This window comes from Nerophis lumbriciformis, linkage group LG29, assembly GCF_033978685.3.
Source record: "Nerophis lumbriciformis linkage group LG29, RoL_Nlum_v2.1, whole genome shotgun sequence".
In the NCBI taxonomy this organism is placed as follows: domain Eukaryota; kingdom Metazoa; phylum Chordata; class Actinopteri; order Syngnathiformes; family Syngnathidae; genus Nerophis; species Nerophis lumbriciformis.
The window spans coordinates 19,472,528-19,489,443 of NC_084576.2; the positions used below are offsets into that span (position 1 = coordinate 19,472,528).

The 16,916-nt window shown below is 38.2% G+C and overlaps 1 protein-coding gene across 7 annotated transcripts in view; it reads right to left on the reverse strand.

Annotated features, from left to right (window-relative positions):
- LOC133572122 (unconventional myosin-IXAa-like) overlaps window positions 1-16,916 on the reverse strand; it is a 278,579-nt gene that overhangs the window by 209,132 nt on the left and 52,531 nt on the right. The window contains exon 1 of one of the 7 annotated variants that reach the window (XM_072911884.1): window positions 4,228-4,293. The exons of the other annotated variants lie outside the window; for them this stretch is intronic. The gene's annotated coding sequence lies outside the window, so the exon portion shown is untranslated. Of the gene's footprint in view, window positions 1-4,227; window positions 4,294-16,916 lie in introns of those variants that run through there. 7 annotated transcript variants of the gene reach the window in all.

Consider the following 16,916-nt stretch of genomic DNA (forward strand, 5'->3'; position numbering starts at 1 on the left):
TTAGTTTTTAGAGAGTTCCGGTCGGATGGGTTTTCACGGGACACATTTCTGGCGTTGTTGTTGCACTAGTGAGCCACGGATCAGGAGATGCTGCTCCGGTATTGATTTAAGTAAAGTCTGAATGTCATTAAAACAGTTAGGTCCATCTATAGACACTTATTCCACTCCCGTCCTTACATGCCACATTGGTACAACAAAGATCACGGGGAGAAGACGCTGTCAAAGTGGAGCCAAGTAAATAAAGCGAATGTCAGAAAGTGACTTGAAGATGGTCTGTAAAACATAATTTATGCAACATTTTGACCAAAGAACCACCATTACATGTTATGTAGACCAGTGTTTTTCAACCACTGTGAGATACGGTCTGGTGTGCCGTGGGAGATTATGTAATTTCACCTATTTGGGTTAAAAATATTTTTTTGCAAACCAGCAATTATAGTCTGCAAATTATGTGTTGTGGTTGAGCTCGGCAGAGTAACCGTGTAATACTCTTCCATACCAGTAGGTGGCAGCCAGTAGCTAATTGCTTCGTAGATGTCGCAAACAGCGGGAGGAAGCGGACAGGTAAAAAGGTGTCTAATGCTTGAACCAAAAATAAACAAAAGGTGAGTGCCTCTAAGAAAAGGCATTGAAGCTTAGGGAAGGCTATGCAGAACGAAACTACAACTGAACTGGCTACAAAGTCAACAAAAACAGAATGCTGGACAACAGCAAAGACTTACTGCGGAGCAGAGACGGCGTCCACATTGTACATTCGAACATGACATGACAATCTACAATGTCCCCACGAAGAAGGATAAAAACAACTGAAATATTCTTGATTGCTAAAACAAAGTAGATGCGGGGAATATCGCTCAAAAGAAGACATGAAACTGCTACAGGAAATTACAAAAAAAAAAGAGAAAAAGCCACCAAAATAGGAGCGCAAGACAAGAACTAAAACACTACACACAGGAAAACAGCAAAAAAGTCCAAATAAGTCAGGGGGTGATGTGACAGGTGGTGACAGTACACCTACTTTCAGACAAGAGCTATATTGATGCATGCTTGGTTGTGGTTTAAAGTCATATCCAACAATTGCGACAACGACTTTTTACTGTCAACTGAGTTTCCTTTTTTAATGATTTCTGCTGGTGGTGTGCCTCCGGATTTTTGTCAACGCAAAAATTGTGCCTTGGCTCAAAAAAGGTTAAAACACTGATGTAGACAACAAGGAAGTGTTTTGAATTTAGAAGAAAAAAAATCATAATATGACCCCTTTAATGCGCCCTATTATACAGTGCGCCTTTTGTATGAAAGTAGACCTAAATAGACCCGATCAACGGCAGTGCGCCTTATAATCCGGTGCGCCCTATGGTCCGGAAAATACGGTAGGTGATTTATTTAAGTGTGACAGTAAAGAAACATTTGCATTTAAAACTCCAGTCCAAACTTCCGGCTATGAACTCGGAAATTCCGACTTCCCACTACAAATGGAACGCACCATAAAAGAAAAGTCCAGATGACAAATGATCTACGCCTGCGCAAACCTCTGCAATTCTCTTCCCGTGAGGTTCCCCGCTCTGCTTGCAGCACCTGTCACTGCTCGTTTTTTTAAGTCTCCAAGACTGAAAAAAAAGTCTCCAGGACAAAAAAAAAAGAAGTCTCCAATAACACTGGAAGAAGTCGCTAGATTTGTCGCTAGTAGATGTTGACCAAAAATAGTGGCCAAAGCATAGCAACCCTCCCGATTTTCCCGGGAGACTCCCGAATTTCAGTGCCCCTCCCGAAAATCTCCCGGGGCAATCATTCTCCCAAATTTCTCCCGATTTCCACCCGGACAACAACATTGGGGGCGTGCCTTAAAGGCACTGTGTTTAACGTCCTCTACAACCTGTCGTCACGTCCGCTTTTCCACCATACAAACAGCGTGCCGGCCCAGTCACATATTAAATGTGGCTTTTACACACACACAAGTGAATGCAATGCATACTTGATCAACAGCCATAGAGGTCACACTGAGGGTGGCCGTATAAACAACTTTAACACTGTTACAAATATGCGCCACACTGAACCCACACCAAACAAGAATAACAAACCCATTTCGGGAGAACATCCGCACCGTAACACAACATAAACACAACAGAACAAATACCCAGAACCCCTTGCAGCACTAACTCTTCCGGGACGCTACAATATACAGCCCCGCTACCACCAGACCCCGCACCCCCCGACCCCGCATCTCCCGAATTCGGAGGTCTCAAGGTTGGCAAGTATGGGCCAAGGGGAATAAAAAGTCGCCAGATTTAGCGACAAAGTCGCAGAGTTGGCAACATTGGTTGGTTTGCCGCGTACCTTTCCGCAGAATTGAGTACCCATCAATAAATCTCATGAGAATTTTAAGGTGTATGGAACAGATTGATTGCATTTAAATTATTTCTTATGAGGAAAAATTGATTAGTTTTTTTTTTTGGAACGTATTACCAACAAAAACCGAGGTACCCATACAGTGCAGGCCAGCCAAGGAGATAAAACGAAGGAGAATCCGGAGCTTAAAAAAACCCACTTACGATATTAACGTCACCTGTTTATAAAATGAAAATTAACCGTTGACATCAGGAATGAAGTAGCGCCTCTGAGAGATTCGGTTGTACAAAATGTGAAAAAAAATAAACACGCTGACAAACAACAATGTAGGACAACAAGTACAGTCAGCTGTATTCACTCATCAACTCAACGTAATACTGCTGTGCGTTTAGGGTAGCATGATAAAGACATAAAACATAAATAATATTTATATGGCCGACGATAGTTTTTAATACTTTCGTTAAATCGTGATAATGCACGTTGATGACACATTTTAGTTGTGTCTGTATATTTGACAGCGACAAGCAAACGAACACGTCCTCAACGCAATGTAGCATTCTAGCTAGCGGCTAACTAGCCTCCACGGTGCAAAGGCGCTTTGAAGTCAGTAATTCCCGCCTCCATGCCGGCAAATAAACTGTTTCTTACAAGTATCATTATCGCTGCACGACGAGGAATAGCTAAACATGCCACGCTACACACCGTAGGAGGATATGCTAACCGCAAGCTAGCGCTCTTGAACGTAAACAAATGTGGGCGGATCGATATAAATAGCAAAAGTAATGATACCAGGTATAATATCATTATTTGGTCGGTAATACAATGGTTAGATCGATAGTTTTTACTTTAAAAATTATTGTGTAGTTTGTTTTTTTATCGTTTACAAACTCATGAAGTAAGTTCCTGGAAACGGGAGGACTTTAAGGGCAAAAACTAAAGGATTTTAATCAGAGACAGTATTAAGAAACTATATTGATATTGTTACATCGCCATACTGTGTTTATGTCTGATTGTAATTGTGATCAAAAATTGAATCACTCAATGATCTTGAAGTTCTGAAGTACAGTATCAGCATTGTTATGAGCGATACTACCCCTGTTGTCAGGAGCTGGAACGCAGTTTAGCGGCATGACCCTAAGGATGCAGAGAAGGCTGGCAGACGGTGAGTAAAATAATGTTATTTATTATTAACAAAAGTTGCATTCACACGGAGAGGAGAAAAGAACAGAAAACGGAAAAACAAAAGAAGGTGAGTGCACCAGCAAATGCGCAAGACACGCAACTTATCTTATATCGGGAACAACAGGTGTACATGAAGCAATGTGCAGAAATGAAATAGGAGACTGATTGGAAACTGGGTAAAGGTGTGTCCCAGTTGCCAATCAGGCGGCAGGTGTGGAAGCCTGTAAATACTACAAAATAAGGGTACAGGACAGGAACTAAAATACCACAAACAGAGAAAAAGCAAACAAAAAGTCCAAAACAGTTACAAGGTTGTAACTACTTGGTATTGGATCGATACCCACATTTGTAGTATTACCCAAAACTAATGTAAAGTATCCAAACAAAATAATTATAAGTGCTTATTATATTTTAACAGAAATATAAATAGCAACATGTTACAACAGAATGTAGCCAAATATTAACAGTAAATGAACAAGTAGATTAATAATAGTTCAACAAACGCAATATGTTACCTCATACATCAGCAACTAAATTAGGAGCCTTTGTAACTCATTTTCAAACGTTTCATTATCTTTTACATAAGAAATAATATATCATTATCGCAGGAAACTGCAATATATATATATATATCATAATATAGATTTTAGGCAGTATCGCCCATCGCTAGTGTGAGTGTGTGTTTATTTGTGTGGTTACCAGCCATGTGTCCTCAAATGAGACAATGATGACGTGAGCCGGGACTGGGAATAACTAAAAGGACCATGAAGCTGCCACCTCTGTGTTTAAGAAAAGCAGAAGATGAGGAAATGAAATGAAAAATGTGTGTTTTATATTTAGCAGCAAACATTTCAAAGCTCGCAAACACATCATAAAGCATCAAACCTTTTTAAGGGCTCAAAGTCTCTAATTAGTCGTGTTTTGGGACTTGACTTGAGGTTCTACTAAGGGGTCAGTTAGAACTCTCTAGTGCATTTTTCTCCGTGGAGGGACAGGAATTGGGGAACAGCTGCAGGCAAATATGTGGATGACCTCATTGCTGCCAAACGTCAGGGCTGCATTTGGTGTCCACGGCGTGACAACGCAAACATAAAAATACATTTAGAGGCTGTATTGCGCGAGGTGTGGCATGCTGGAAGGCCATGTAAGATGGACCGTAGGTCACAATGAGTCAGACCAATCTGAGGATGCGTTTGGTTTGACTTGATGACGTCACCGTGGGATTTGCAATATTGCCCCTGACACATTTGCAAAAAAGTATATTTGAGAAGAAAACATTAAAAACAAAACACTGTAGCGTTCTGGCAGATGGAGTATTCTGTAAGTTCCGACTGTCTATGAGGCCTTGAATATATATACATTTTTATATATATATAATATAAAATATATATATATCATCCATCCATCCATCCATTTTCTACCGCTTATTCCCTTTTGGGGTCGCGGGGGGCGCTGGAGCCTATCTCAGCTACAATCGGGCGGAAGGCGGGGTACACCCTGGACAAGTCGCCACCTCATCGCAGGGCCAACACAGATAGACAGACAACATTCACACTCACATCCACACACTAGGGCCAATTTAGTGTTGCCAATCAACCTATCTCCAGATAAAATATATATATATATATATATATATATATATATATATATGTATATATATATATATATATAATAAAACATTTTTACATTTTTTATCGGCCATCCCTACGTTCAAGGCCTCAAAGACAGTCGGAAATTACAGAACACTCCATCTGCCAGGACGCTAGTGTTTTAATTTTATATATATATACACACACACACACATATATACTAGGGCTGCAACTAACGATTAATTTGAAAATCGATTAATCTGTCGATTATTACTTTGATTAATCGATTAATAATCGGATAAAAGAGACAAACTACATTTATATCTTTTCCAGTATTTTATTGAAAAAAAAACAGCATACTGGCACCATACTTATTTTGATTATTGTTTCTCAGCTGTTTGTACGTGTTGCAGTTGATAAATAAAGGTTTATAAAAAATAAAAATAAAATAAAAAAAAATAAAATAGAATTTAAAAAAATTTAAAAATTGCCTCTGCGCATGCGCATAGCATAGATCCAACGAATCAATGACTAAATTAATCGCCAACTATTTTTATAATCGATTTTAATCGATTAGTTGTTGCAGCCCTAATATATACACACACACACATGCCTATATATATTTTTTAATTTTTTTTTGGGGGGGGGGGGGGGGGGCGGAAGATACGAAGCAAGGTTGGTTGCATGAACAAAGATACTGGCACTCTGATAACCTACCAAAACAAGAAGTGATCACTGAGCAATGGAAGTGACATGCTAACAACCAATCGCTTAACAGTATCAAGTTAGGTTGCACCATCTTGTTGTCTGGTGGTTGATTCTTTGCATGGAGAGAGAAGAGAAAGTAAAAATGAAGAAATTGTGGTTAAAACAGGAAAAATCACCTAGACAGTATGGCAGTTTTTTTTTTAGTTTTTTTTACATCTTTTCTTTTCAACCCTCGTTCGTTCACTATTCGGGTATACGGAAACAACATGTAGGAACTAAAGTGCAGGGCTGTATAAATGAAATCAATTACAAAACATAACAAACGTGCTACTTTAAAATAATAGTAATTTGGTCCAATAGTAATTACTGTATAACGTAAATTGGTTTCCATACTTAAATAAGAATAATAGACCAAATGAAATGTTACACAGCAGTAACGTCCTGCCACTAAACCTGTGGAAAATAGTTCTTAGGTTTCTCTATATTTACATGTTCGCGCTTTGCACTATTTTGTTACACTTTATTAAGCATTTCTTACATATTCCTTTTCTTTGCACCTTCATTTTAAGAGGTTATTGTTTAGTGTTCCATGTGAATTTACAATTGTGTTCACATTGTTTTGAGTGTTTTCCATGCTTGTGTTGACATTTCCTTTCCTTTTTGCCTTGATAGCTAAGGGGATTCAAATCAGAGGAAGGTTACATTTGAAATAAAATAAAGTTTAATTAAGTTATTTTAATTTAATTTCAATTTATTTCAATTTATTATATTTTTCTCCCTATTCTTATTTTTGATAGGTCATAAAAAATATCAATAATTATCGATATTGACCGATATAAAACGCTTATATCAGGATACAGTTTTTAGCCGTATCGCCCAGCCCTACTTGAACGTGACAGTTTATCGTTTTTTCGATGCGTTCACACTTGCCTCACTCAGACAGTCTCGGTCCTCCTTTCTGGAGTTCACATTTAACCAAAGAAACCAAACTAGACCAGCAAGCGGACTTAAGACCAAGATTAGAAGCGTAAACACACCCTGAGTCATCATAAAGACGACTCAAAGACGCAATGCAGGAAGACAACCCAGTCTGCTGGAGGTCTGGGACTTCCCAGCTAAGGCCACTTAGCAAAACCGCTGACTTCACTCCAAAGGCCACTCGGACAACTTGGCGCTTTCAACTATGAAATGTCTGACTGCACAACTTGGAAACGTGAGATGAGTTTGGTGCGTCTAAGACGTTCACCGACAGACCAGAGGAATCTGCAAGGTCTGTGTTTAGCTGGATTGTTGCCTGGGCCGCAGTCCAACACGCTCCAGGAGAGGAGAGAGAGAAGATGGTCAGACAGAAAGAATGATCGTAGAGCCTCATGACGACAACAAGCTCCACCTCGGACACACAACATTAACTTGTTGCTTTCTTTGGACTAGTTTGCTGCTGTAATGTCAGCATAAAGTCATGTCATGTCATGTCATTAGCGGTTCTTTGGCAGCAAAGCCTTCAAAGAGCCAATCAAGGCTCTCCTTTTTCTGCTTTTCCCCTCACACAAAACAACACTGTGGTCTCTTTCACTTCCACCTCAGCGGTCACTTCCTGTGCGGGCCACCATCGCACTTCCTCTTTGTCTTCTGAGTCACTCTAGGCCGAGCGTGAGCGGAACTAGCAACAAACTAAGCTACGAATGCGGCTACCTCAAGATGGTTTGTAGCTGATATACAGTAAGTCCACAGCGGGAAATGAGAGGCGGACAACAAGTCCAAATGAATCAATAAATATCAATAAATCAATAAAATAATGCGCACATGCCAACCTTGAAGAAATGGTATCAGTATCAGCTAAGGGGGTAACGGTACACACCAATTTCGGTTCGGTACAGAGGTCACGGTTCGGTTCATTTTCGGTACAGTAAGAAAACAACAAAATATACATTTTTTGGTTATTTATTTACCAAATTTGTAAACAATGGCTTTATCCTTTTAACATTGGGAACACTATAATAATTCTGCCCACGTTAATCAACATTAAACTGCCTCAAGTTGATGCTCAGATTAAATAAAATGACAAAAATGTTCTTATACATATAAAAAGTGCAACATTAAACAGTTTCAAGTCAACTCATCATTAATTCATTACAGCATTTGGGAAGCCTGTAGTTGATTTTTATTATGTAAATGTTATATTTTTATCAACATGTGATAGCAGGGACCCTGCCATTCAAAACTAGGCTGCTACATTACTAATGATTAATGTAACTATAGCTGAAAAAAATAGTACAAGCAATCAGAATAAGCAATAGGAGAGACTACACACACACACACACACACACACCGCAAAATGAGCTAACGCTACGCTAAAAGCGAATTAGCCTTCACCTCAAGCCAGGACTGCGAGCGAGCTGAGCTGCAGTTTAAGTTTCTAGAAGGTCAACGGGCTCATAGTGATGTTGCTAGTAGTTGACTGGGAGGTGTTTATTATAATTTGGGGAGAGTATGCTGCCTTATGCTCACCTGCTAAACACCTATCTGCTCGACGCTGAAGCGCTGACTACATGCGCTCTGAATACGCACTGCTGATTGGCTGTTACCGCTTTTTGTGTAACCAATCAGATGGTTGTGTGGGTGGGACAATGCTGGATGCTGAGACAGAGGCAGAAGAAGCAAAGCAGCTTGTTAATACTTTAGCTTAGAAACTTGTTCGGTACACCCCCGTACCGAACCAAAGTCCTCGTACCGAAACGGTTCAATACAAAACACGTACCGTTACACCCCTAGTATCAGCCCATGATATGTCAAAAGGCATTAATAAATCATGTTATTTTCAAATACCTTTATAACTGATAACAGTAGTTCAGCCAGAATATACTAATATCAAAATTAGATTTACAGCCCCGAAATATTGTTATTGTTTTCATTTCGATGCCCCGTCCACCGTTTGATCAATTAGAAAGTCTGTGAGTGTGTCACATCCAGGTTGCCAGTTACGCACCGCCATCTTCGTTGAGCTACTGCCACTGGTAAAGTTACTAAACATGTCAGACCTTAGTCAATCTAAAAGGAGTCGTTACGATTCTCAACTTATTCATGACAAAGCCAGGAACAAAACGAGGATTTGTATCGGGGATGCCTTTGAAAGATGGAGACGATTGAAGGCGGAGAAGATTTTTTCATTAGACGCCAAACTTGCCTATTTCTTCCTTGATAGGTAAGTCAGGTATTTACCTTTTCTTATTACTTGTAATAAATGGAAATAGACATTTGGTATGTAAACTATATTGTCCAATACAGTCTATGACCTTGTCTAACAAAGCTAGTATGTTCGTGCAACAAATGCTTAGCATGCTAGCCAGGTCAATGACACATCGACATATAGGCTAACGGGGGAAATATATGCAGGGCAAAATATATTTTGGACAAATAAAACCTATGTGGATATGGGTAGTGTCAGTGCCTATTTTGTTCTCAATATGCTGATATGCTGAGGAAGTGCGTTCCAACATTAGCACGGCTAATTGCGGTTTCTGGTACTGTCTGTATGTGCATCAAACACATGTCTTGGCACAATGTAATGCATTACAAGGAATGATTTTCCACTATGTGTAATGACATGGTAGTAGGCTATATGATTTATGCGTAATGTGGATTTTGCGTAACGTGGGTTATCTAATAGAATTGCACTGAAAGATGGTGATGTGCCTAAATGGAAGAGAATGCAGTGTGTCATGTTGAATGCAATATGGAGTTATGCTGAACAAAATTTAGCAGTCATTTTACTGTTGGCCTTGGCTTGCCATCAAAGTAGACCTTCGCGATATATAATATATAATACATAATTATTTCGATGATGGTCCGTGCGGTCAAACTAGACATTTTAGCAAGGTAATGCCAACAATCTGTCCCAACTCCCAAATAAAATATTGCTGTGTAACTTTACAAATACATTTGGCTAATCGACATTAGTAAAATGTGGCATAATTACTAGGGATGTCCGATAATGGATTTTTGCCGATATCCGATATTCCGATATTGTCCAACTCTTAAATACCTATACCGATATCAACCGATACCTATATATACAGTCGTGGAATTAACACATTATTACGCCTAATTTGGACAACCAGGTATGGTGAAGATAAGGTCCTTTTTAAAAAAAATGTATAAAATAAAATAAGATAAATAAATTAAAAACATTTTCTTGAATAAAAAAGAAAGTAAAACAATATAAAAACAGTTACATAGAAACCAGTAATTAATGAAAATGAGTAAAATTAACTGTTAAAGGTTAGTACTATTATTAGTGGACCAGCAGCACGCACAATCATGTGTGCTTATGGACTGTATCCCTTGCAGACTGTATTGATATATATTGATATATAATGTAGGAACCAGAATATTAATAACAGAAAGAAACAACCCTTTTGTGTGAATGAGTGTAAATGGGGGAGGGAGGTTTTTGGGGTTGGTGTACTAATTGTAAGTGTATCTTGTGTTTTTTATGTTGATTTAATAAAAAAATAAAAAAATTAAATAAAAACGATACAGATAATTAAAAAAACGATACCAATAATTTCTGATATTACATTTTAAAGCATTTATCGGTCGATAATATCGGCAGGCCGATATTATCGGACATCTCTAACAATTACTTAGTAAACCATCTTGCAAGAAGCATAAACAAGAGAAACCTACAGCGTAGGACTCGTCGATTGCCATTTGAAGTTCCTTGGAGTAGGATTTGGCTGCGTATCTGGCAACCTCAGTCATGGAGAGTGGGAGGGGATTACAGAATTTTGACCGTGATTGCAGTACCATTTCTGGCCACAACAGGTTTTGTTTGTTTTGAGTGGCTGGACAGGACAGGTAAAAAAACAAAATGAAAGAAGAAAATCGATTAGATTTTTTTATATCACTTAAGAATCGTTACAAGTAAGAATTTCGATTCTTTCGTAAAAAGTTTTGATGGTGACTAGGCCTGGGCCGATAGTCAATAAGTCAATTAATGAAAATGAAATTGAAATACTTTGCTGGCATCGACAAAATTGCTACGTCCTTCTATGATTTTGTTTTCTTTGTCTCCCGTTTCAAATAGGGAGAAATAAGTCTCACTCTGTGCATTGCTCTCAACACCTGAATGTCTTCATTTAACAATCAAATTAACTGAATGCATTGAGCCCTCTTTTCAGTTGTTCACAATCTTTGTTTTGGTGCAGGACTGGCGGCTTTACACACACAGGAAACATGCCCCCCCGTACTCGCGACTCGCTAGTGAGAAGTGCCGCAAAGTAACAAAAATTCCGAGGAAAAAATATGGTTATGTCCCGTTATGCCAAATGTCCTGTTGTGGCAATATTACAGCTTCAAACCAGGTGGGCAATATGAGCCCATCAACAAGGACGTACGAACGAGAATGCTGTGACAAAAACAAAAACAAAAACTAGTTTTTCCAACTGGAAAAAAAAATGCATTTTAAGATGTTCAATAATCATTTAAGTAAAATGTTTGCTTATAGAAATGAGAGTCCATTTTATTTTTTGTTTATTTATAAAGGAAAACTAACAGTTATTTACCTTCCAATTACAGTACAGTGGTAAACAATTTTACAGTAGAGGAATAACAGTTCATATTCTTTTAAATGATTACATTACATTATAATCACTTTATAGTTTTTATCGGTTATTTCTTCAGTTAAAGAGCATGAAGTAGACAAAAGATCCGAGTCTGTTTGCATCAAGCCGGGAAGAATAAAAACATTTCGCCCCCCCGTATTCTCCGTCGTGACTATAAATAGCATCACTTGTCTATAAAATTGCTTTAAGTTCACCTCCGCATAACATTGTATCCTTATTAACGTTAAAGAAAACAAAGAAAAAAGAAAGAATTATGGATCAACTTACAACAAAGCATTAACTTTAACATTGTTTTTTAGTCTGTAACGAAAATATTTAAAGTGCATTAATTTGCCTGAATTAAAAACATTTAAATAAAAACTCAATAAACTATAACATGTTTTGACCAACTCGAAACATTTTATACAGAAAAAAACTCAATAAATAATAATACATTGAAATGGATTAGAAACATTAACTCAGGAGCACAATATATACAATTAACCTGCAAAAAGACAAAAAGAAATAAAATATTTTGTCTTCCTTCACTCGTTATTTTCGCAGTTCTTTGCATTTATACGTATAAAATATAAAAATCGCAAATCGAATCAGAATCACAATTAGGCTTTTTTCTCAAAAATTGCACATCCCTAAGTCACACACATCACACTTCTGAGCAAACGGTCCTGCTTCATCATTATTTTTGGGCCTCAAAGCAGACGCCCGGGCCCCCAGTCATCATTCTGCAGGTTGCCATGGCAACAGCCCTGGCTCAGTCACCCTTTCTCGTCCCCAATGGCGATGCTGTACTGATCACACATGAGCATCGTGCAGACAGGGAAATCCTTCGGATGTTTGATGTCGAGTTAAAAAAAAGACACTGGTGTTACGTTCCAAAACCGTGCTGACATGTATATATGTATGTGTGTATATATATATATATATATATATATATATATATATACACACACACACAGTACACATACATCTACAGTATATGTGTTTAAATATTGTGCTCCCTACGCATCTGAATGTGAGAGAGAGAGAGAGAGAGAGAGAGAGAGAGAGAGAGAGAGAGAGAGAGAGAGAGAGAGAGAGAAAAAGTATCAATGACATGGATTAAGTACACTCCATTTAGTTCCAAGAATGCATCCATTTAGCACATCTCTCGCAAGGATGCGCCTCGGGGCACGACGACTCAACAGACACACACCATCATCATCATCTTCTTCAAGCTGTGCGCAGAAAAGCTCATCATGTCGTGAACATGTATCCATCTCTTTTAACATGTCAGCATTCCAACCTAACAACGCTCTGTCATGAATAATGTGCAGCCTCCTCATCAATAAGTCATCGATTTAAAGCACGTGTGCGGGTCCATTGCGGATTTACATGGTTAACAAAATAACAAACTGAAAAATACGCACTGATCTCCTCTACACAGTAAGTACTAGTGTTGTACCAATACCAAAATGTATTTCGACACTTTGATACTGTTCAAAATAAAAGGGACGACATAAAATGTCAATATTGCCTTTATCTTAACAGAACATCTTATAATATATTAAAGATATGTTTCTTATTGCAATTAAGGAATAATGCTGTAATTTAATAAAATAGTGAACATACTAGACAACTTGTCTTTTAGTAGTAAGTAAGTAAACAAAGGGCCCTAATTTGGCTGCTGACATATGCAGTAGCATATTGTGTCATTTTTTATTCTATTATTTTGTCCAAATTATGAGGGACAAGCTGTATAACATCTATCTTTTAGTTGTACTATTATTGGTCTACTAGTTCATTTACTATTAACATCTGCTTACCGTATTTTTCGGAGTATAAGTCGCTCCGGAGTATAAGTCGCACCGGCCGAAAATGCATAATAAAGAAGGAAAAAAAACATATATAAGTCGCATTTTTGGGGGAATTTTATTTGATAAAACCCAACACCAAGAATAGACATTTGAAAGGCAATTTAAAACTAGTTTGGTTTTTTTCTAGGGGGCGCTAGAGCGCAATTTTGAGTTTTGGGGTTTGGTTTCTTGATTAAAAAGCTTTGCCGTATATTACTGATGTGTGTGTAAAATTTGGTGAGTTTTGAAGTATGTTAAGGGGGTCAAATTACAGCGCAAAGTTGCGGAAGAATAATAATAATAAAGAATAAAACCTTACAAATTCAATAGGTCCTTATGTCTCATTGCAAAAGGGCCATGCGGGCCCTAATAAATAAAGAATCGTGAACAACAGGCTGAATAAGTGTACGTTATATGAGGCATAAATAACCAACTGAGAACGTGCCTGGTATGTTAACGTAACATATTATGGTAAGAGTCATTCAAATAACTATAACATATAGAACATGCTATACGTTTACCAAACAATCTGTCACTCCTAATCGCTAAATCCCATGAAATCTTATACGTATAGTCTCTTACGGGAATGAGCTAAATAATATTATTTGATATTTTACGGTAATGTGTTAATAATTTCACACATAAGTCGCTCCTGAGTATAAGTCGCACCCCCGGCCAAACTATGAAAAAAACTGCGACTTATAGTCCGAAAAATACGGTACTTCCTGTTTTAACATGTTCTATCTACACTTCTGTTAAAATGTCATAATCACTTATTCTTCTGTTGTTTGATATTTACAAGTTTTGGGTGATCATAAGATATCGATGCAATTACTATCGACTATATACGGCTATTGTACTTGTTACAATAGATGTTTGTATAGATCCACCCATTTGTTTACATTCAGGAGCGCTAGGTTGCTGTTAGCGGTTAGCTACTGTATCCTCTTATGGAGTGTAGTGAAACATGTTTAGCTATTCCTCGTCCTGCAGAGATGATCCTTGTAAGAAACTTACTTTATTTGTCGCCATGGAGGTGAGGATTAATGATTTAGAACTAGCTAAAACATTGTGGAGGCCATTAGCCGCTAGCTAGCTGTGTTTTAAAGCACCGCTTGAAGAGTGGCGATTCGGTGTTTTATAGCTTCACATTTATCGTTGGTTGTGAAGCCAAAATACATCCATTCTCCCTATTTTGTCTCCACACCATTTCTGCTTGTAAGTGCTCTGTGTGTGTGTTGACTCACATGCGCCTTGGCTCATAATACCATGCAATGTCACCACGGCGCGCCATCCATCATGCAAATGAAGAAAAAAAGTAACAATATTTTTCAAAGGCAGTATAGTACCTTTTTTAATTAATTAGTACCGCAGTACATTATTAGTACCACTACACCATACAACCCTATTAAGTACAGAAAAAGTCACCTTGCCAGTATGGCAGCTTTTTGGATTTTTTTTTTTTTTTTAAAGGGACCGTAGTCAGACCAATGTGATCTGTAAATGATGCAAGGCGCTTGTACTCATTAGGACCGGTAATACCACACCACCTCAGCCGCGCTCACCCTTTAGAGTACAGCTGTAACTTCCTGGCACTAAACCTGCAGAAAATAGTTCTTCTCAGGTTTCTCTATGTATACATTTTTACATTTTGCACTATTGTGTTTCACTTTATTAACCATTTCTTACATATTCATTATTTTTGCACCTTCATGTTTCATTTTGTAAGTGTTCAAAGTGATGGTTGTGTTGACATTTCCTTTCTGCCTTGATAGCTGAGGGGATTATAATCAGAGGAAGGATATTTGAAAAAAAAAAAAAAAAGGTTTACATTTAATATATTTGTTCACCTGGTCCTTATTTTCGATAAGTCATAAAAAAATATCAACAGATATAAAACACTTAAATCGTGATACAGTTTTCAGCCACATCGCCCAGCCCTCGTTGATCGGTACTAGAATTGGCAGGATACCTGCTCAGTGGCCTAGTGCAGTGGTTCTCAAATGGGGGTACGCGTACACCTGGGGGTACTTGAAGGTATGCCAAGGGGTACGTGAGATTTTTTTTTAAATATTCTAAAAATAGCAACAATTCAAAAATCCTTTCTAAATATAAATAAAAACCTATCCTTTTTTCCAAATAGTTCAAGAAAGACCACTACATGAGCAATATTTTGCACTGTTATACAATTTAATAAATCAGAAACTGATGACATAGTGCTGTATTTTACTTCTTTTTATCTTTTTTTCAACCAAAAATGCTTTGCTCTGATTAGGGGGTACTTGAATTAAAAACAATTTCACAGGCGGTACATCACTGAAATAAGGTTGAGAACCACTGGCCTAGTGGTTAGAGTGTCCGCCCTGAGATCGGTAGGTTGTGAGTTCAAACCCCGGCCGAGTCATACCAAAGACTATAAAAATGGGACCCATTACCTCCCTGCTTGGCACTCAGCATCAAGGGTTGGAATTGGGGGTTAAATCACCAAAAAATGATTCCCGGGCACGGCACCGCTGCTGCCCACTGCTCCCCTCACCTCCCAGGGGGTGATCAAGGGGATGGGTCAAATGCAGAGGACAACTTTCACCACACCTAGTGTGTGTGTGACAATCAATGGTACTTTAACTTAACTTAATAGAACCCTGATGGTCTCTCGTTTAGAGTATCAATAATAGGGATTTTATGGGTGCATTCCCCCCCCCGATATTTCGCCATTTATTGGGGGTCGGAAAACGAGGGAACAATTTCAACTTCCTTGATTTCTAAGAGATTCTAAATGCGAGAATTTGAACAGAACCATTTGTTTGATTTCAGTGTAGGGCTGGGCAATATGGCCGAAAACTGTATCACGATATAATGAATGTGCAAAAATAAGGAATATGTAAGAACTGCTTAATAAAGTGTAACAAAACAGGGCAAAGTGTGAAAATGTAAACATAGAGAAACCTGAAAAGAACTACTTTCTGCAGGTTTAGTGCCAGGAAGTTACAGCTGTGCTCTAAAGCAGTGGTGCCCAACCACCGGGCCGCGGCCCGGTACCGGTCCGTGGATCAATTGGTACCGGGCCGCACAAGAAATTAAAAAAAAAAAAAAATGTTTATATATATTTTTTTATTTTTTTTTATTAAATCAACATAAAAAACACAAGATACACTTACAATTAGTGCACCAACCCAAAAAAACTCCCTCCCCCAATGGACTCATTCACACAAAAGGGTTGTTTCTTTCTGTTATTAATATTTCTGGTTGCTACATTATATATCAATATATATCAATACAGTCTGCAGGGATACAGTCCGTAAGCACACATGATTGTATTTCTTTATGACAAAAAAAATAAAAAATAAAATAAAATAAAAAATAAAACATCCCCCCCGGTCTGTGGGACAAATTTTCAAGCGTTGACCGGTCCGCAGCTACAAAAAGGTTGGAGACCACTGCTCTAAAGGGTGAGTGCGGCTAAGGTGGTGTGGCATTACCGGTCGTGGTGGTGAAGAGCGCCTTGCATCATTTACAGACCACATTGGTCTGACTACGGTCCCTTTGAAATAATCCAAAAAACTGCCATATTGTCGAGGTAACCTTTCCTGTTTTATCCACCATTTCTTCATTTTTGACTTTCTCTTCTCACTCCA